We start from the raw sequence: 21,676 nt of genomic DNA on the forward strand, positions 1-21,676 counted from the left end.
TTTTATAACTGCTGGCACACACATGTACTGGTTTTACTTTCAGTTTTGCATTATTTTCTCACTTCATACAGACTTGAGATTTTGCTTTCATTTTGATATATTCATGAAGGTTTTCCTGGAGCACGGTGAGATAAAGTCTCAACTCTCCTGCATTTTCTTCAAGAAGTATAACAGACTTTACCCTCTTTCCTCTAACTACCTTAAAACCATCCTTCAGTCACACCATTTTAATAGAATCAGCTAGATCTATGCTTCTGGAAGACTATGGATTTTTTTTACTCTTCCAATAGCATTACTGCCTACTTGCATCTTATCCTGACCTACCATGGCTGTAGGAACCTTTGTCAAACCTTTCTGCTTTGCATATTTTGATTTCCTTACCTAGTGGTTGTTACTTGACTGAGAGTCCAAGGGACATATGTCTGTATTTGGTTTTTCATAATAACATGTGAAATTGTATTACTGGCAGATTATTTTTTTTTATGAATTGCATTTTTTTGTTTTGTCCCTAATTGGTATAGTCAAGGATTCAAAGAGTAAACACTGTAATCTGATGTGCCTGAGAAGTGTTTAGGGGGGCTTACAAGGCATAGAAATTCCTTATGTAATCAGCTTTGCAGCTCATAGCATGACAAGTATCTTGTCTAGATGAAAGATGTATTCCTATAGAATTCCCTGTTCATTTTTGCCTACTGCTTATTATGCCCTTATGCCTGCAGCTTAGTTTGCAAGAGACACAATGTGAATGCAGTCTTTTTACAGGACTATACAGATAATTTTCTTCTCTTCAACCTTAGAATCCTTTATTTTATTTTAGTTTTAGTATTCTTGCTCTCTGGCAAGTTTGGCATGTTGGGGTTTTTTTGTTTGGGTTTTTTTTTTTTGTTTTTTTTTTTTTTAATAATACAGCTGCACTATTCTCAATTACTGCACTGCAAACAGTGCCACAAGGATATTACAGCTCAGCTGTGAGAAGCCACTGAATGTAAAGATTTCTGTCCAATTTGGCTGTCTACAAAAGATCTGTCTGTTAAAGAAGCCCAAGTATGTTTGTTGATACCTTTCCAAACAGTAGCAACCTGAAAGAATGGAAGGAAATCAAAAACCAGGACATCCTACTTTGTTCTTTGTGAATGGGAAGGAATTGGGCCTGTGTTGTATCTAACCGAGGTGCTGGAAAGCAATTAACTAGTTGGTGAGAGTAGTTTGCTTCACTGCTTCAGCTTATTGCTGGAGGATGAACTGTGACAAGTTTATAATTCTAAATATGTGGTCAGATTGTAACATCTATAAAATTTTGTTTTCACTTGAGAATAAAGTTGTTATACACAATAAGTTCAGACTTGTGGGATGGAGTTCGTTTTGCATGAGTATTTCTTAAAGTGATTGTTGCTTATGACTAATATTCAGTTATTCAGCAAAGATAGAAAAATCTTGTTGGGCTGATTTTACCATTTTTTTAACCTCTGTGTCAGTAGAGGTTATACAGAGGCTAGCACTAGTGAACCTTCATGTAATAGATTTAGGATTGATGGATTTGTTTGCTTACTTGTTTCTTCTGTTTATATACAACAGAGAAAAATGTTTTATTAACATTACAGATTTACAGTTACAATGCATCTACCTGCTCAAAATGTATTTCTTTAGGGCTGCTAATGTGTTATGAGCTACTCTTTATTACACTGATTCATATTAGCTGATGTTTGTATGTTTCTGAGTGTATTGCTCATTGTTTTTGTCCAGTGTTTAGACTGTAAGATTTATGATCCTCTAGTGTTTTTTTGTGTTTCCAACACTCTTGTCCTACTGCAATTCTTGTCATTCAGTAGGATCCCTAGACAGTACAGTAATATAAATAATAATTGTAGTCATAAAATGCGTTAAACATTTAATCTATAATGTTAAATTCAATATGATTCTTTTTGAGTTTGCTTTTATTTATTTTACATTTATATTTTGTTATATGTATTGCTTATTTGCCTTCATGTGTACATGAAAAATTCTTAAAAAAACCCCAGCAAATCCAAATATACAGGAATACAGGTACAGGAAGTTATCTTAGTTCCTTCCTACATGCTGATGACCTTTGCCATTGATAGCATATTTATATGTTTGGTTCTGAAACAGCACAGTGATTTAAGAAATTATGTTGTGTACTTTTTTTGCTCTCATTCCTTCTCTTGGAATTTAATAACTGACCATACATATGCTAAATCTATTCCATTGTGGATTGAAACAGGTTCATAATCATGCTGATTGGTTTGGTATATATTAGTCAATGAGAATTTTTGCAGTAAGCATGAATGTATATCCTTTATTTCTGTGCTTTTAAAATTGAATGTAGGAGAGTAAGTGTAAGGACCATTGGAATAATAGGCTTTTCTCACCTTTTGCTGAACTGTCTAGAGCTTACTCATGCTGATTTTCTTTCTCAGGAAAACACATTGTAGGAATATGCTCTCAAGGTCAGACACATACACCATATACAGTTATGTATGTAATATGAAGGTATAAAATCTGTTGAAGAGTCTGGAGAAACCTCTAGAAGATGAGGATGCGACCAAGGCAATGGTTGGCTTGATATGAAGGAGTTTTATCTGCTAATGTGATTACTGGAGGTCTTGTTGTTGTTCTCTTCTTGGGCTACCCCTTCAGGATTTGTTTAACAGACATACATTATTTTGTCATGAATTCATGCTGGATGGACATTGGTTCCAGAACATTCTGTTTCTTTCTAATAAGATGCATCATGTTAATACAGGTGCTCTGCTATACTACCTCTGTAGTATAACAGTTTGGATTTTCTCAGTGCAGTGCTGATGTTACTTCCTCTTCAAAGTTTTGCTTGAGGGATTTCCTTTTGGTAAAGTCATACACAAAGGTTGAAAAAAAGGAAATAATGCCATTCTTTACTGATTTGAGTCTGATATTTCTAGGATACCTGTAATTTGCTTTGCTGGCATACAAATCTACAAGGTAGGTTTTAACTTCTCTTCTATAGCAAGTAGCTTACTACTGTTGTCTGTAGACGACAATTTGATGCTGAAAGTAAGCTTTAAGCCTCTGCAAATACTTCTGTCTCTTATTGCTGAGAAAGAGTGGTGACCCCTCCTGATAGTAGGTGTATGGAGTCCACAAGAACTAGGCAGGGCTAATTTCATGTGATACAATTTTTTTCTGCCAACGTTGCCACTCTTTTGCCTAGGTCTCTTTTATCCAGCTTTGCTTTGTTTTGAAAATTATTGTGCAGTGCAGACATACAAGGCAATAGTTTTGGCTGATTGAAAGGAGTTGTAAATGAGTTTTCTAAGCGTGTTGCTAGAACAAGGCACAACAATGTCCATTAATCTCTTCATTTATGCAATATCTTCTCCAGCAAGTTCTCTACCACTGGTGCCAACTTCATTTCTTATTTTCCAACTGATTTCCTCCCTGTCTCTGCTTATGTACAGAGTGGTCTTCTACTCTGTTCATGTAGATCTCAAAAAAACCCTGCATATGCACAAAAAATGAAAACAGAAAATGAAATGCAAAGAAGTTATCCCATCTGATTTTTTCATCAGATTTTGTCTTCTGTATGTCACATTTTTGAATTTTAAGTTCTCAGAGGCAAAAAAAAAGTAAATTTCATTTTTGTTCAGACTTTTAGACCTGAAACAATAGACAAAAAGGTTTCCAGTGGTAAAGCTTTTCCAAAAACATTAGATCATTTAGGCCTAACACAAATATGATAAAAAATACAAAACTCATTAAGTTCCTAAAAGTAGAACTGCATAGAAGATTACTCTGAATGCCAGAGTAGAAATACACAGGATTATAATTTGGTTTTCCCCTGGTTTTCTCCTGTTGGTTTAACAGCTGATGTAAGTTGCTGCTTATCTGTGACAAATTGGCCTTAATTAGCATCTGTGAAACTGGACAGACTCTTCAATGTGCAGACTGCCTCTCAGAACAACTATATAAAAATTTGACTCAAGACATTTTTAATCTTAATACAAAATTACCTTGATAGTCTGTTATAGTATTTAATGGTTTTGCATCTTGAAGGTTTTCAGATAACCACTAGTGGGTGGTATATAACATGAATGATAGAACTTTAAGTATATCCATCTGGAAGGTGTAGGAACAGCTGTTCATGCATAAGGCAATACGCTGATATATCATATTAATTAATCATTTTGATGTCACAGGATGTGCCAAGTGATCACTGTTTACTGCATAGCTGTATGGCTAGCAAATTATTTGTGACATCATTGTCTATTTAACTGGGGTGTTTTTATTAAAGAACAGTAGCTATGACTAACAACGTTTCCTTATTTTAGTTTGAAGTCTCTCACTTGTTTATTATGGCACACACTCAATCACTGAATAATAAAGTATGTGAACTACATTTTACTACTGGAGATAGGTTCAAAGGGTAGTAGGGTCCCATCCAAATCACTGAAATTAAGAAAAGAACATGTTATTGGACAAAAATGCTCATATTGATTTCAGTGAAAAGTATCTGATCTGGAATCTTCAAATTTTGTCTGGAGAACATTTAGTTTTCAAAGTAGTGTGCATTGGAACAGTGCCCATGTTTTCTCATTATTAGTATTTATCTGAGGAATTTTATGTTGATGATCTCAGAATTCCTAACATATGTCAAGATTCTCTTTGTTTATGACAACATAACAACAGTGTGCTACACAAGCAGACAAGACTGTTCTAAATTCCAAAATGCTTTTTCCTTCTGTGTACATTTTAGTGCTCTGGAATGGGCACATGCGTGCATCATCAGATTATCATGTCAGTACTGAAGTTAAGTATCTCTAGCATGCTTGCAATTGCAGAAAATGTTTTTCCAGGAATCACAAGAGGAAATTCCCTAGATGAGTGATCCTTATTTTCAGCAATAGTATCATTTAGCTGCTTATCTGCAATGAAGGGAAACAAGCCTTTTTTTCGAAGATTGGAATCCATGTTTGCCTGAGGATGAAGTTAGGTAAAGGACTTTATACTGGCAATTTCTTTGTAAATAAGACAGACTTAGTTCACAGGGTAGTTCAAATTATCTGCCCATTTTCTGGGAAAAAATGGTGATTTTTTGACTGATGACAAAGTATTAGTTTCACACTGTAACCTTTTTCAACAGTGTCTAGTAAGGTTACTTTGGTATGCATTCCTGACCTATGCAGGCTGCATTCAAGAAAAGGTTAATTTGAACACCAGGAAAAATATCTAAAAAAAAAAAGGATAGGGAAATAAAGGGGGGGGGGGGGGGGGGAGTTTGTTTGTTTAATTGCATCTTTTGATGATAATGGCTGTAGTTTTCCTTGCAAGCTTTGGAGCACTCCCAGGATTTACTTCATGAAAGCAAGTAGAGTCTTCTGTCCTTTAAAAAGCAGTATCCTTTGTCTTATACTTTAATAAAATTTCTAAAATTTTGTCTTTTTAATACTCTTCATGCATGTGTTGTCTTTCTTCATCTTTTTGTGATATGTATATTTTTTAAGACTGCAGTAGGTAGAACAGATTTTTGGAAGTTTTGGTATCAGAACCCCCTGAGACATTTGTGCATATGCTCTGTGTTTCATCATTACAGAGTTTCAATTAAATCCTAACCAAAACTCCGAAAAATACTGATAAATATAAAGTGCTCAGGTGTCACAATGGCTGTAATCTTGACTTGGTTTTGAATAAAATTGATCAAATTTTGTCTCTTTTAAGAGTCTGACAAATCTTCTAGTTTGCACCAGAAAATTTCAAACTAGATACAAGTGAAGTGTAGTGCTGTGAATGGTCAAAGACAAGAATGCTCAATATAATTCCAACATGGCCAAAAATTTTCACCAACTTTAATCATTGGCAAATACAAAAAAATAGCATAGACTTCTCTGAAGTCCTTATCTGAAGTATTTTGAACAAGCATTGTTCTGGGTATGTTTTCTAGTTAGTCATTCCTTCCATCAATACTGAAAAAGGACTGATTTCTTACTTCATTTATTGTTTGGAATAAAATGACAGTTGAATAAATAGGTCAAGAAATAGAAAAGTTAATTGCCTCTATCTAACAGATTTACCTTTGTAACATGCTGTTCCCCAATGTATTCCTGTTTTTCTAACTTTCCTCTTTGCTTCATATTTCTGTACACCTTATGAAGTCCATAATGAAAAAGAAATAGGAGGAGAATGTTTCCTTTACACTGTGCATAAATGGCTGAAGTGTACTTAGGAACTGAAGGGTCTCGATTTTCTGACTTTAGGTGCAGAAATGCATGCCCAACCCCAGTGGAATGCACATTACAGCAACACATCAGGAAGAAAAAAAGATACTTTAGGGGTATGTATTTTCTAATTATTAAGGGTTTAGTATTAAGAGAGTTGCTCTTCTCTCAGTAGTTGTCTTACATATTTATTCTGCTCCTTGGTATGCAGTGTCATGGGTGTTTTAGTTATCAACCACTACACTCGAGGGCTGTTATAGCTCTTTTTGAGGGTTTAAGGCAAGAAAAACAGATCACTCCTCTATCAGTTCTTTCCCTCACAGTCATGTTTAAGAGATGGAATAACTAGCAATGCTTTTACCCAAACACATAGTTCCCAAATTCATAGTGACATTTTTCGTTTTTAGCCATCACTGACTTAAGATTATTTATCCGTGTTCTAGAATGGGTATGTATATCATTCTATCTATGTTATTTTTATACTCTGTATTTTGAGAGAATATTGTTTGAGCAGACTGAGTGCTTTTATGGGAAAACTTAAGTCACTCAATTTAGGCTTATTCCCTTATTACAGGTGTTTACAAACAGTGGCGAATGTGCAGATAGCAGCGTAAATGATGGATCTTTGTTACTATTTACCCCCAATCCTTTTGGTTCCAAGATCCCTATAGCTTTATATTTTAATCTTACCAGAACTGGAGCCTGCTCAGTTATTTTCTTGAAAGCAATGTTAATTTTCCTTCTTAATTAAATTAAAAATAATGTTATCATGAGGTCATAGGGGGACCTGAACTGCAGGTCTCACGATATTGAACTAGATACACAGTTTAGCTCGGAGTACTTGCAGTGCTGCAAAATCGTGTCTGGGTTAGTACCAGCTACACACTTGCTGTAGCTATTACTGCAATGTAGTCACATCACTGAGAGAAGTTACAGAAGTCCTTCTCTGGCTCAGCAGAATTAAACTATGCAAATTAGGGAAACTCAGAGAGTTATCTCTTTGAGAATTTAATTGCTTGAAGGTCAAAGTTAATTTATTTAATCTTTACCCAAGTTTAGGGAAGATGTACTAAATGCAACTCAGCTAGCAGTTTGCTTTGTTGTGCGGTAAAACTCTCACATCCAGCACTGTTCCATATATTCTTGTGGTTAGAGAAGAAATCCCAGAAATTTGTTTTCCATATGGTTATATCAATAGCTTGTGCATACATGATGGTAGAATTAAAGTCTCTTAGACAATATGGTATCTGAAATGGTGGTTGAAATCTAGCAGTATGTTTAATGAGAGCCTTGGTTTTTTGTGTGTATTTTTAAGATGTATACAATAAAAATCTAATGTTAAGCAGTCTCAAGTGAAGAAAGGGGATACAGGAACAAGAGGGAGACAGAGGCATCAATCGCTTAACCATCCTTACCTTTAAGCACAAAGTACTTTAAGTGCATAGCACTCGGGTGACTGAGAGTAATAGCGAATGAAGAAAGCTGTTAATTTTTAGTGAATAAAATGTCTAAAATAAATTGTGATTTATGATGTGAAGTTTGTATAGCCTCTGTGTATGCTGAACTGTCCCTGTAGGTATGGTTGTAACTGTCTATTGCAGCTTGCTAATTTCTTCACTAGAGTTCTAACAGTCTGTCTCATATTCAGATTGATTCACCATTTTCCGGTATCATTTATTCAACTAACTGCATTATCATTTATGCACACACTACGATTCTCTCTTTATTTTTTTTATTTTCAGGAACCATGTTGGTCTCTAGAAGTTGACACTGATAAGGCTGTAATGGCTGGGAAATATGCATAATTTGAGCATATATTGTGAACAACTCTACTTGTCCTAAGTGTTATGAATAAAACTGTCATCAGGTGGTAATCTGTGTTTACAATTGCCCTGAGTAGATTAGATTAGTTAGTGGCAGGACTAACTCTCAGCTTCCAACCTACCAGCCTTAAAATCGGTGAAACATAAGAAACTCATGTTTGAGTTCATACTGTGTCATCATTTATTAACTGTGATAGTTTATTTTTTCAAGGTAACATTCATATATTAGGAATGAGAATGTGAAATCTAGACCGAATTGCATGTGCCAGGTAAAAGCACAAAGCATTTAAACTACTCTTACATGTTTGGATCCTGATTTTATAGAAATGAAACATGTCAAAGGCAAAGAGGAGGAAGAATTCTGAACCCTGAAGATTAATGATAGTGCACTCTCTTGCAGCTAAAAAGTCCTTGTAACTGGTCTTGATCCTTATTTTTTAATGGCTTTAAGTGGTTCAACTCATTTTAGTTTGAAAGAGAACTTATGTTTATGTTTCAACTTCCAAGAGGTGTTAGCTGATTTTTTATTATTACATTTTTCGTTGTTAATTAAAGGCACAAATATGCATTCCCATTTCAGCACATATTAAACCCCTGTTGGAGAATGATTCCTCTGAGCATCACAGCTCAGAGAAGCAGGTGTTTGACTAATGTTCAGTGAGGATGAAAACATTTCTTGACAGATGCTCAGACAAAAAGAAAACATAATCATTATTGCTGGGTAATTATAAATTAATTCAGTTTTGCTTTAATAGTGCTTTAATCCATAAGTGCTGGAGGATGGTAAAACTGTAGGAGAGTCCTGATCATCATGTATGTCCATTTCTCAATGGTCTGCTGCCTGTACTCCAGTGGGTTATTCAGTCAGACATACTTCAGACAGTTTTTATATACCAGGTAGAGTAACAGCAGCAGTTTAACCATAGTAAAGTGAAAGTTGTCATAGCCTGATTACACTTTCATTCAGTGTAACCCTACATTAAATGCACCTACACAACACTGAAGTCCTAATTGTAGATGCACTTGAAAAAAAAATTACTGTTGACTGCATTTAAGAGCTTGCTAGTTGCTCTTTTGAGAATATGTCTTGAAGACAAAGATTAATATAAGATATTTTTTCTTTTTATACCCTAATGGCTACCAAGCCTAATAAAAGCTGTTTGGACCATTCAAATAAGGCTACCTAGTAGTGCTTAAATGCTAATTAAAGAAACTTATCATCTGGAATGGGGAACTTTATTGAAGTCAGTTCACAATTTTAGCCTTTTCTGCTGACAAGCTATTATATTCTAGAAATGATAGGTTAATTAACATACCATAGCCATGGGGGAGGTACTGTTTGCTTTGTTTGTCCTTGAAAGAAAAATGACATCTTTGCAGATAAACTTAACAAGCAGCATTGTGTCCTGTGAAAAGATCCTAAGTCAATGTGCTCTTTGAAAAATGGAAAGTTTCTCAAGTCTGTTTACTCGTGACAACTATCTCTGTAAAAATGAAATTCTAAGGGAGAACTTAAGGATATTTAATGAATGTTCTCTTTTGAATTGAGTAGAATCTTTATGTTTATACTTAATTCTCCTGTGACTCTTTCAAGGATAAGGTATGATAGATAAAATATTTTCTTTTTGTTTGCTACTTGTCATTTTTGACCTGTTATGCCTTGATGATGGGTCCCTTGTAAGATAAATCTTTTCAGCATGCTCCATTATCCCTGTTTCTAATTGTTTGGATGCTCACTATTTGAATAATGTTGTGATTATTCTGAGAATAATCAATTATCAGAAAAAAAAAAAAATTTGCTACCAAACAGAAAATCCCATAAAAGGGATATTTTTGTGATTTTTTTTTCCCCTGGACAAAGTCTATTTTCCACTTTGCCACAGAAGGGTTCAATTTCTGTCACACCCTTTATTTTTTCCGAAGTTCTTAAATGCTTATTTAATTTTTATTTAATCCGTAGAGCTCTCCTGCAATATTACTTTCCTGACAAGGACAAGATTCTTCTTAAAAGATACTCCTCTCCATAGCATAAGTGAGGAGCCCACTGAGGTAACATAATTTGAGCATGATAATGCTCTCTGCACTATTAAACATGGAGAGTTTAATTCCTGATCATAACCTCAGTCCAGAAGCCATGAAGGTGCTAATCAATTTTCCAACTTTATTCTCATCCACTCAAATGATATTGCAGTGAATGTGTTCCAGAAGTTTCACAGAGATTGTGTTGCAGTTTCTGATCATTGTATTCATCATTCAGATTAATCTGACATAAAACAGGATTAGCAAAGTCCCCATTCAAGGTTAATTCAGACAGTTGCTGTGAGTACTGGTGTATTCAGTCATCTTTGACAGAATGAACTAAGTCATACCTTCTTGAATTTAAAATGGAAATGAGAGAGAGATTTGTGAGACTTGTATCTCTCACCTGTCTCTGAGACCAGTGGAAAAGGCAGGGACAAGGAAGACTTACCCTTCATAGAGGAGGGTTAGTTTAGGGAAGATTTAAACAAACTGGGAGTATGCAAGTCCATGATCACACCTGACTCAGCAAGTGCTGATAGAATTGGCTAAAGTCACTGTAAGGTCACTCTTAATTGTTTTTGAACAGTTATTTTGTTTGGAGGAGATTCCTAAGAGCTAGAAAAAATCAAATGTCACTGTTATTTTCAAGAAAGGCAAGAACGAGGATTTTAGGAGCTACAAACTGGCCAGCCTTGCATCAGTCTCTGGGAAGTCATAGAGCTGCTAATCGGGGAAACAATTTCTAAACATATTAAAGGTAGAAGATGATTTGGAGTAGTTGGCATGCATTTGTGATAGGTAAGTCTTGCTCAACCAACCAGACATCCTGGAAAGTTGACTGGCTCAGCAGATGAGAGGAAAGCTGTGAACTTTGTTTGTCTTGATCTTAGTAAGGCTTTTGACAGATTCTGAAATGTATCCTTGAGACAAACTTATGAAGTAAGCTATGACAAGAGAAGTAGACAGTGGGGTGGAGTGAAAATTAGCTGATATGCTGAATTTAAAGGTTTTTGTCAGCAGCATGAAGTCCGTCTGGAGTCCAGTCACTGGTGGTGTATCCAAGAGCCTAGGACAGTTCAGCATTTTCATTGATGACTTGGCTGATGTGGGCAGAGTGCACCTCAATTTTACAAATGGCACAAAATTGAAAGGGGGAGCTGACACACCGGGCTATTCAAAGGGACCTCGACAGGCCAGAGAAATGGGCTGACAGGAATCTGATGGAGTTCAATGGAGGGAGGTGCCAAGTCCTGCACCTGGGGAGGAACAACCCCATGCACTGGAGCGGGACTGGGGACCAACCAGCTGAAAAAGAGCTTGGCAGAAAAAGACTAGGAGTTCCTGGTGGACAATGAACTGAATAAGTCAGCAACATATGTCAACCTTATCCTAGGCTGCATCAGGAAAAGCATCCCAGCAGGTTAAGAAAAGTGGTTATTCCCCTCTACTCAACACTGTTGAGGACACATCTGGAGTGCTGTGTTCAGTTCTGGCCTTACCAGTGCAAGAAAAATGTGGATGTGAAGCAAGAGAAGGGCCGAGAAGAAGATTAAGGGAGTGAAAAATCTGCCATGCTGAATGAGCTGGGATTTTTCATCCTGGAGAATACTTGCAGGGAAGGAATCTTATCAGATATTTTAAAGTAAAAAGAGTATCCTCTTTAACCAGGAGACACACAATGAGGTCTGCCTGTGCAGGTATAAGAAAGACCTTAACAATCTAAAAGATCTTTCAAAAGTATGCTGGAAAAGTTGCTGAATCATTGTAGGGCATTTGTTAAGAGCAATGTTAGTGGTGGCTTCTTGCTGCTCTGCAAGCATAGCAGCACCATATAAGCCTTTGTGTTTCAAAAAAAGTAATTTAGGAGATTTATCTTGCTTTTAAAGCTCCTTTTGGTGGCAGTCAGCCTAGAAGAAATTGTCATTGATGAAGATTTGCATAATACCGTCCCCAATATAGTCCTGAAAACTAGTCAGGGAGTAAGAATTGTAGTCTGTATCCTTGGTCATGGAAAGGCATCAACCAAACAAAAAAATTGTATATAACCAGATTGGTTTTATAATTTGTGTAGCTTGATCACACAGTAACTGTAGATAGTTCCACATTAGGTTGTTTCTGAGTTTAGCCGAATGATGCAGCTGATGAGCTTGCTTTGGTTGTGCAGTGTTTTTAATTCTTACTGATACTCCTGACCACAAGGGTATTGCCCTATATTTCCTTGTGTACTGAACATAATGTATCTGAGAGAAGAGATTTAAGCAGTTCTGACATTCTTTGTTGCATATTTTTTTTGCTTCCCTGAGCCAGAAATCCTAAGTTCTTGAATCATTATCTAAAGCTAGAGTGCCTACATAGACTCATGGAGCTGTTGCTTTCCTTCCACTTCACAAATTTTTCATCTTCAATGGTATTAACATATGCACTCATCTTGCTTTTTTAGTCAGAGTAAATGTTCCAGCACTAACTATCTTCTTCCTGTATGCTTTCAGCTAAAACTTAAACAGACCATGTAAAATGAAATAGAGAGCTCTTTAGCATGCATTTTAGTGTTTAAGTAATTTTCATTTAAACATGCCACTTGGGATTTAATTTGAAAAACTTCAAATATACTTGTTTTTTTCCTGTAATAGGAATCAGAGTAATTGCTATTTTCAATGGATCAACATATAAATAAATGGTGATAATGACATTTGTGAGATTCCTGAAGGGAAAAGGAAATGTTTTGTGTGATACCCATGTTTGTTCATAGAGTTAATTGAGTATAGGGTCTTTAAAGGTTTTTTTACCATTGTAAGAATACCTAGAAGTTTGCCTTCAGGATTTGGGAAACTATATACACATGCAGCAAAAATAGATCGATGCCTTGAAAGGATTTTAGCTCATTCAAAGAAATATCAAACTTTATTGCTAAGTATAAATTGACAGTTTCAGAATAGAGATAATTTTGTTGGACAGTGACAATGACCTTATTTACTTACTTATTTACTACATTACATTGAAAAGCCTGACTTCTTTTTATCTGTACTGTAAACTAGTATGTATGCAAGAAGTTGAAAATGTACATATTTAGATAAGATTTCTAAAGGACTTTCAATTTTTTTTGGCTGCAAGGGAAGAATAGACCTCATTAGGCAGAAAGTAAAAATGAACATTGAACTTTTTAGTTATGAAAGAAACAAAATAAGAAATGTAGAATAATTATTAGGAGTGCTGATAGTGAACCCTCTCTTTAAATTGCCTAGCATTTTCCATTGTTAGATTTCTGTAGTATGTTGGGGTTTTTTCCTCAAAACTTTAATGCCTTACTCTTTTCACCAACCTTTGAAGTTTGCCAGGGTCAAAGACCTGCAGCAGGAGATCGGTCTTTTGTAAATATTTCTAAATTCTCATTGAATTATAAAATTTTACAAATTACCACTTCCCTGACTTCATTTGCATTTCAGAAAGAGATTTTTGTAGGCTGTCAAAATGACTGAATATAAAGGCTACAAGTCCATGCTGCTGCTGTGAAGGAACAATGTGTATTTGAAACATTCAGGTCCTGCAGGAACACCTACAGCAGACAGGAATGATGCTGAAAGCAAAGTGTTATTGACTGATGTAAAGGAGGAGAGGAAAAAAAGATCTATGTGCTTGCTTCTGTTCTACCAGTCACACTGTGTGCCACATTATGCCATCTCCCACTCTACTATGAAAACATTTGTTCAAAAGCAAACATTGTTCTGATTCTGAAATCATGTTCTCAGACATGGATACTTCATGAATGTTTCTTCTCCTTTGAATCTCTGTATTGTCATACAGTTGATAATTACATGTTCACATTATTGTTTTCTAAGAGTTGTGCATCATACAATACATGAGATTTTTACATACAGAAAAAGATTAAAGCCTGATTTTGAGCTTTTTCTGTAAACTTGTATTTTTAGTACAGCATTCAATGTAAAGTAAAGAAGGAGCAATAACGTTAATGAAATGTGACTCCTTGTTTAAAATTCCCATTGTAAAGGAAGAGGCAGCGTGAGGGAAAACAAGTGTAATATGTTTTTCTAGGAAAAATAGCCTCTGTTCATCTGGAAAGCTTACTCCTATCCTAAAGGAAAATAGTCTTGAGATGTGGTGACCTGAGCTGGCAGAGATATCATTCTGTATAACTTATTTGCAACTTTTTCAGTTTTGGAACAGTGCAGAATATTTTCACAAAGTAGTGTGAAAATGTAGGAAGAGGTAGGTGGACTAAGGGAAACCTGTTTATTTTATAGAAAAGGTTGAATGCAAGAAAAGGAAGTACTGGAAAGATCAAAGAAACAGCAGTCAGTAAGCATTTAAAGAAAATGGGATGTAATAATAGAGTAAGTTATTATTAAAAAGTTTTGCAAGTTAGACAAAATAAATATCAAGATCTTAAATTTAGTGAGTATACATAATAAGTGCATGTATTTGGAAATTTATGGAAAAAATAAACACAGTCATATGTATGGTAATACTTTTGTGCTTTTTATTTTAAAATATGTTCAATACTTGCAGGAGAATAGTATTTTTTTTCTATTAACCCACAGCTACAAAACATAGAAGACTGAAACCATGACTGTTAAGGCTGGAGAATCCTCAGAAGGTGAGTGTAGTCGCTGGGCAGGACTAGTGTGTGATGGTGTCTGACACTTCAAGTTGGGTTGTTGGTATTAGTGTTTATGAAACAGAGAATGCAAGCAAAGCAGTGGACGAAACCATTCAGGATTCCCATATTTACTTACTTGATCATATTGGATATACTAGTCATGAAAAATACTGGTGCAACATCTGATGGAATCTAAGCAGAGAAAACATACATGTGGAGAGGCTTGGTGTAATGCATTGTTTGCACTAAGTAAGGCAAATTTACATTTACCTCTAATTTTGACACAGATGCTGTGAAGGTTAAATGCCTGATGCATAAATTTATTTTCTTTCTGTTATGCAACTCAGAATGTGAATGATAAAGCATTTATGAAAATGACTTGAAACTATATTACCACATTGTCTTGTTCAGCCTCCAGTCTCTCTTGTGAATTTTGGAGGAAATATGGCCCTAAAAGTGGACAATGTTTGAGAGGATACTTTTTCTTTTTAAATTTTTTTAATAATGCAGAATGTAAACAACAGCAAGTTATGAAAAAATACGTACTGTGCTGCCTCTGACTGGGCAATCATTTGGTGAGGAACAAAATCATGAACTGCAGAGATGCCAGTGATGAATGCTCAGTTTTCTCCCTTTCTGGGGACTGTATGTTTTTTTCATTTATTCTGAAATATATAGAAGGTATGCCATGATTACATTTGCAAGTAGGTAAATTAAATAAACCCACTTCCCGATACAATTAGTAATGTAAAGCAAGAAATGTGTATGGCTAGTCAAGGAGACATACAACTAGCCATTGCACATGCTGAAACACAGCTATGCTTATTTTATCTGGGTCTGTTCTGCTGTCTCTGCAGCTTGGTCAGATGTGACTGAACCACCTGTATAGGAAAGAAACTGGAAGAGAGAGACTGCAGAAGCAAAGAATACATTGTGCACTAGTGACCTAAAAATTTGCACAGATCCCTAAGTGTGATTTTAGTCATACAAATTATATTGGAATTTGCTTTATCCTCAGAAATAGCAGGGGCCTATTGTTTTGGACTTTTATTCTTTCTTGCTTATTAATACCCTGGTATTAATACAAAGCTGTTGATGATTAACTTGTCTGCCTCTGAGAATCATCGTGTAATTTGTTACAACTAACTTACACATTCTGTAATAATCCTAGGTCTTGGATATTAGAGTGCCATGGAGTAAATCTGGGTGTATAGCTTTCAGATGAAAGAGAGGAGGATATGTGTGTCATTCTGTAGGTTTATTTTCAGAGTCTCTGTGAAAATGATCTATAAATCTAGGTCAGAACACAAGTTCAGCATTACTAGGGCCCTGTGCAGCATTACTAGGGCTGCACAGATCTGTGATTTGAAGTTTGAGAGGAATAAAAACATGGACTATAGTAGCTCCGTAGCTCAACATGTATTTATGTGTTATAAAAATTCCATAGGTTCTACCTGTGCTTGATTCTAGCTAGCACTGTTACATAATTATGGTTTCTGAGACTGTTCTTTTCAGAAAAGTAATCCATTTGCATTGTTCATGTCAAAACTCAAACAAAAACCCAAAAAAACCCCATGCCACCCTACTAATTTTAAACAGATTATATTTACTTTCTAAACTAAATCAAAGGTATAGATTATATTTCTATGTAAAAATGCTTGGCATGAACACTGGCTTTGGAGAGTATAATAAATGAATATGTTTAAAAATAAACAACTGTAAGGTAGGGTCCCTGATGGTAATTTTGTAAACTGCTGCTGATACAGCAATTATTTGTATATTTCAGTTTAAACTCAGTTTAGGATAATTTCTTTTTTCATAGTTCAAATACATCAAGTCAGTGTAATGGTAACAGCAGAGTACTAGTGATATGGTAAGAATGCCCAGACTTACTTTCTCTGGAAGAAATAAATTATAAATAGAAAAACTCCCTGATATTCTAAAATAATCCACAGATTTTGAAGAAAGAACTTTTAAAATAGAATCTACTTAATTTTCTGTCCCTTGGTCATCCTCAATGGTTTAAAATGTAATAATTTTTTTAATTAGCATATATCACAACAATATCACACACAATACATAAGTAATCAACAAGCATATACACTGTGTAAACATTATTATGCTTTATGTTTCTTGGTATCTTTCACTTGATGATATCAGAGACACCTATAAATGTTGAATGAAAGCAGTCTAGTTACATTCTGAAGAACTTTTAATTTATACCTGAAAATCCCATATTTTGTCCACGAGATTTCATATTATCTCATATAACAGCCAAGATATTCCTGGGCATTGCTATATGCAGGTATTATATCTTCTCATGTATGAATGGGTGAAATCATGGTTTCATTGGTATCAACAGGAATATGATGAGTGAAGCCAGGTTTTCATTTAAGTTCTTTTTCTGAGTGTCTTTTCAACTGCTTTGTTTAGGATAATATTAGGGATTTTTTGGTTGCATATTCCACGTAAGATACATGCAAAAATGAAGCAAAGATGCTTGCAAGGTTGTTTCTGATGTGAAATGAAGATAAACCTTTACAGATAAGTACCTTTCAGTAAAAATAAATATAATTTTCTTTTTCTATGTAAAGAATCTTGTAATCAAAGATAATACATAAGATTAGCTACCTTATGACTGGATGGGAGGTAAAACGGTGATTAAATACAGTTCTGCAGCCTGTGTATATAGGACAGTCCCAGCAGTTTTTTTCAGTTTTGTGGACAGACCCTTTTTCAACCCTAAACTTGAGAATGGGAATGCTTCATGTGTCGGATTGATGTGATAAAAAAGCTTTTTAGTTTTCTAATTTTAGTTTTTCTTGGATGTCTGTTAATGTGCCATTTTTGAGATTGAACCTTATCATATTACCCTTTTGTCTTTTAATCCCCCTGATTTTTGCATCTGTAACATAATAAATAGCTGTCCTCTCAGCAAATGTCACTTTCATCTGTTATTTAGACTGCAACAGCTTTGTTTTCAGACTTTGTAAAGCATCTGTAGTAGCTGCAAAAGAGAGACCAGTTTGTTTTGTCCATACCTGAATTGATCCTCTTCTGTCTGAGAAAATATAAATGTGAAAATTTAATGAAGTGTAGAAAGACAAGCAGTACTATAAATGTCATTACTTACATATACTGATACATCTTCTCTGTTTTTTTTACAAAAGTGTTCAGTTTTTTTGTGAAGTAGACTAGAAATGTTTAGTGAGTGAGTTGAAGAAAAGTCAAAAAGTAGCGATATTGATTCAAACAGTCTGGATTGTAAACAAAGGCTCTCTGAAGTATATACAATAGTGTAGTAGTGCCGGAATATTTCTGAACTTTTCAAGCTAATTGTCCTCAAAGTTATTGGCATTCTCTTTTTATTACTAAAGTTTTCCCTTTCCAGTGTTTATAATGTAAACTTTTTTTAAACAGTAATGTAGTTCAAAAAATTAGAAATTGCACAATGTAATAATATAGAAAGGACCTTGATTACCTAATCCAAAGGAAGGATTAGGTAATGTCTGATTATCTTTCTTTTCTTCTGACTGATCTGTTTTCTGATTTTTTTTCTATTACCTCTCTTCTTGAAAATGTATGTAGTGAACTGTTCTACCTGGTAAAAGTTTTGTTAAGCAATAACAGATATATCTTAAAATGTAGGAGACTGTGGAAAACTAGATTTAATGCAGATCGGGAGATACTGTCATTCTTTGTTTCAAGGGCACATTACTGTCTCATGGTTAACTGTCTGTACAACAGGAACATCAGATAATTTTCTGCAAAGCTGTTTTCCAACTGGGTGACCTGCACTGGTGCATGGGGTTTTTTGTCCCCAAGTGTAGGACTTGACAAATTCCTCTGCTGAACTCCATTAGATTCCTGTTGGCCCATTTTTCTGGCCTCCTGAGGTCTCTCTGAATAGCTGCACGATCCTCTGGCTTATCAGCCACTTCTCCCAGTTTTGTGTCATCAGCAAACTGACTGAGGGTGCACTCTACCCCATCATCCAGACCATTAATGAAGACATTGGACAGTTTTGGACCAAAAACTTATTTGCTACTACTTCTTTGCTGCATTTATTGCTACTTATACACTTGTGAAAGACTTCTCCAGGTTCAGCATCTGATGCACTTGGCTTTTCTAACTATCTCTGCATGCTCAGGCCAGTGTCTCTATATTCCTCGCAGGTCACCTATCCCTGTTTCCACCTTCTGCATACTACCTGTTAGTCCAGAGATCTTACTTCTTTTACGTTCTCTCCTTTCAGGATCCTGAACTCCACCATCTCATGGTAACTACAGGCAAGGCAACCTTCGTCCTTCACACGCCCTTGTGTGTTCAGCCTTCACATCCCCTTACAAGGTCCAGCAGCACACCTTATTTGCAAACAATGCCTGTATCACCCCCATTAAGCTGTAATTTTCAGACCTCTGTGTGGTTCACAGGACTGCATAGTGAATACACGTTCAATAGGATATCAATTGACCAGAGAGAGATGAAGTGCATCTTCTGACTACTGTTGCTAGAGTCATACTGAAAGGAGTTACTCTCTGGGGCTTTTAGTACTCTCTATGTGAGAGCAGAAGATCATTAATATTTAAAAGTCACACATACACCTAATGTTAAATTTTATGCCAAATTGACAATTACAAGATGTATAGATGGAAATTTTTCAAGACATCTAAAAGCACGGGAATGTATAAATTTTTCAGAGCTCCTTTTCTGCAGAGTTTTCAGGGCACCTCATCAGGCTGTATATAAAAGAACATTTGGCCATGGTTCTCAAGAAAGTTCAGGTGAGGTAAGTATTCCCTGAATCAAGGAGAAAAGCTAGTATGATGGAGCTGAGGCAGACTTGCTGGATGTAATAGGAGGTGTGGATAGGGAGAAACCTGTACCTGATAATGCAGTTTGAACAATGGAAAGCAAGACAACATATGATGAACTTCAAGGAGGTCCATCTACATGTCAAACTGTGTGTGCTTTGTGAAGCTACAAGTGTGAGCACTGTCTGATTAACTCGTTTTTAAATTCCCTTTACTTCTGAAACAAAGTTGTCCTGAGTGGTTGATTAAATGTTACTTAGTTCAAATTTCTCATTGTCAAACAAATCCTTCCGGGTTTTGGAATCCTTAATTTTTTTATTTTTTTTTAAGTGCTGCTTACTCAGAGCTATCAGAACTGCATAGGACCGAGTGATTACTACCAGTAATGGGAAAATAGAAATTGGAAAGTAAACGTCTAATGAAACTTCTTTTTACTGTATAGAGGAATGGAAGCTGCTTCAGTTTTCAGATCATATATTAAAATTAAAATAAAATAAGAAAAATAAAATACAACATCAATAACAACAATGGCAACAATAACAATAATAATAATAATTATTATTATTTCCTCCCCCCCTTAAAAAGGAAAAAGAAAGATCTAGAAATTTGTCTCTAAACTTATTCTTCAAAGACTTCATCATAAAGTATATGGAGAAGAAAGACAGGAGTTTCCTTGTCATAAATTCTAGGATACCTCTGCCTAAGGGCCTGCAGGGCCATCAGGATGAGTCAGGTATGTAGTGTTTCATTTAGCTGTTTTGAAGTTAAAATTGCGCAGTTCTGCACAATAAACTTTCTGACAGTCTCGGTCTAACCTGTCATGCCTCTGTTGAGTAAGCACAATATATGTTCACAGTTTCATTTATGAAGAATAACAAAACATGGTTGAGAGGCAGTAAAGACTCAGATGTAGCTACATAGTTCCTTACAATCTGCAAAGCAAACAGAGGAGATTTTCGCGTGTGCTTGATTTATTGTTTTTAATCTACAGTGAATTGACAGAACACTTCTGTCCTGCAATCACCTGTTAAAGAAAATATAATTGCAGAAATGTATATGAAATAGCTCAAGGAAATGTTTCCTTATGGTGTTTCTTCTTGGCAGATGTGCTAAATGGTTATTTCTTTCGTCAGATGGTTCTCACAGTGTAAAATATGACCTGCTTTTTCTCTACTACAGAAGTCAGGCAAACTGCCCCTGCACTAGCAGAAACAAAATAGATGACCTTTCTGAAACACTGGAATTTTTCAGAGCTTTTTAACTGGCATTTCGTTTGTGTGTGCTGTAGTCACTTGGATTTCTGTGATTTCACATTTCTCCTTTCTCCACATCAAATATAATTTATTTTGAAAATGAACAGAGAGTGAGATTTTATACTGAGAATTTATCAATCCTTAAAGTTATAAGATCTAGGTTTACTTTCTTTCTTTCCTTTTTTTTCTTTTTTTTTAGAAAAGAAACTAGAGGTTCTCTAATTTGAGTGCATTGCAAGATAATTAGAATCACACCAATAATACTGCAGAAGGCAATGGTTCTAATAAGGAAAATCATGGGAGTGGAACATTGCTAAACAATAACATTAGAATTCTTTTAACAGGTCTCCCAGTTAATGATATGGAAAAAAGAAAAAAATAGGTGTTATATTAGACTTGGGAAAGTCCAAAGCTGGGCTAAAAATAGCAAACACACACACATGGAGCTGCTGGAGACATAGTCCTCTTCCTATCTCCTCTGTCTCAGTGTCATTTTACTGTTTTGGGATGGTGATAAAACTATTTGATAAAGAAATACCTGTGGAAATAAAAAAAATAACATTATCTTGAATATATTCTTTGGAGTTTCAATCAAGGGAACTAGCTTCTTTTTGTATATAATTTAACTCTGTTTCTTGTTCGTTAATACTTTGGAAAATGTAGATGAATGAACGTAGGCATAATAACTTAGAAGAGTCGGTTCATTTAAATTAATAAATGAGACCGTATGTGTTGTTTACTGTCCTCTGAAGATCAAACAGATCTAATAACATGAGTCTGAGTGATGACAAAATATTACTCTTGCATTGTTGAAGCCAGATATTATTTATAAAATATTCAAGTAAAAAATTAATCCATGTCTAAAGACTGCCACATGAATGTCCTTCAGTGAAAAATTACTTACACATTCAATATTTCTTGAATGATTTTATTAAAGCGTAAT

General features: G+C 35.2%; 1 long non-coding RNA gene across 4 annotated transcripts; it reads left to right on the forward strand.

Annotated features, from left to right (window-relative positions):
• The first annotated feature begins 4,754 nt into the window (after positions 1 to 4,754).
• LOC113946638 lies at positions 4,755 to 19,264 on the forward strand. 4 transcript variants are annotated; one of them, XR_003527493.1, is made up of 8 exons: positions 4,755 to 4,984; positions 6,246 to 6,322; positions 6,614 to 6,654; positions 8,785 to 8,926; positions 9,992 to 10,078; positions 14,311 to 14,361; positions 14,608 to 14,663; positions 15,524 to 15,630. It is a non-coding gene; the product is annotated as an uncharacterized LOC113946638 (long non-coding RNA). The 4 variants fall into 4 exon arrangements; XR_003527492.1 differs by lacking the exons at positions 8,785 to 8,926; positions 15,524 to 15,630 and adding an exon at positions 18,922 to 19,264; XR_003527491.1 differs by lacking the exon at positions 8,785 to 8,926.
• The last annotated feature ends 2,412 nt before the right edge of the window (positions 19,265 to 21,676 follow it).

This window comes from Corapipo altera, unplaced genomic scaffold (genome assembly GCF_003945725.1).
Source record: "Corapipo altera isolate COAL_440 unplaced genomic scaffold, ASM394572v1 23b, whole genome shotgun sequence".
Taxonomy (NCBI): domain Eukaryota; kingdom Metazoa; phylum Chordata; class Aves; order Passeriformes; family Pipridae; genus Corapipo; species Corapipo altera.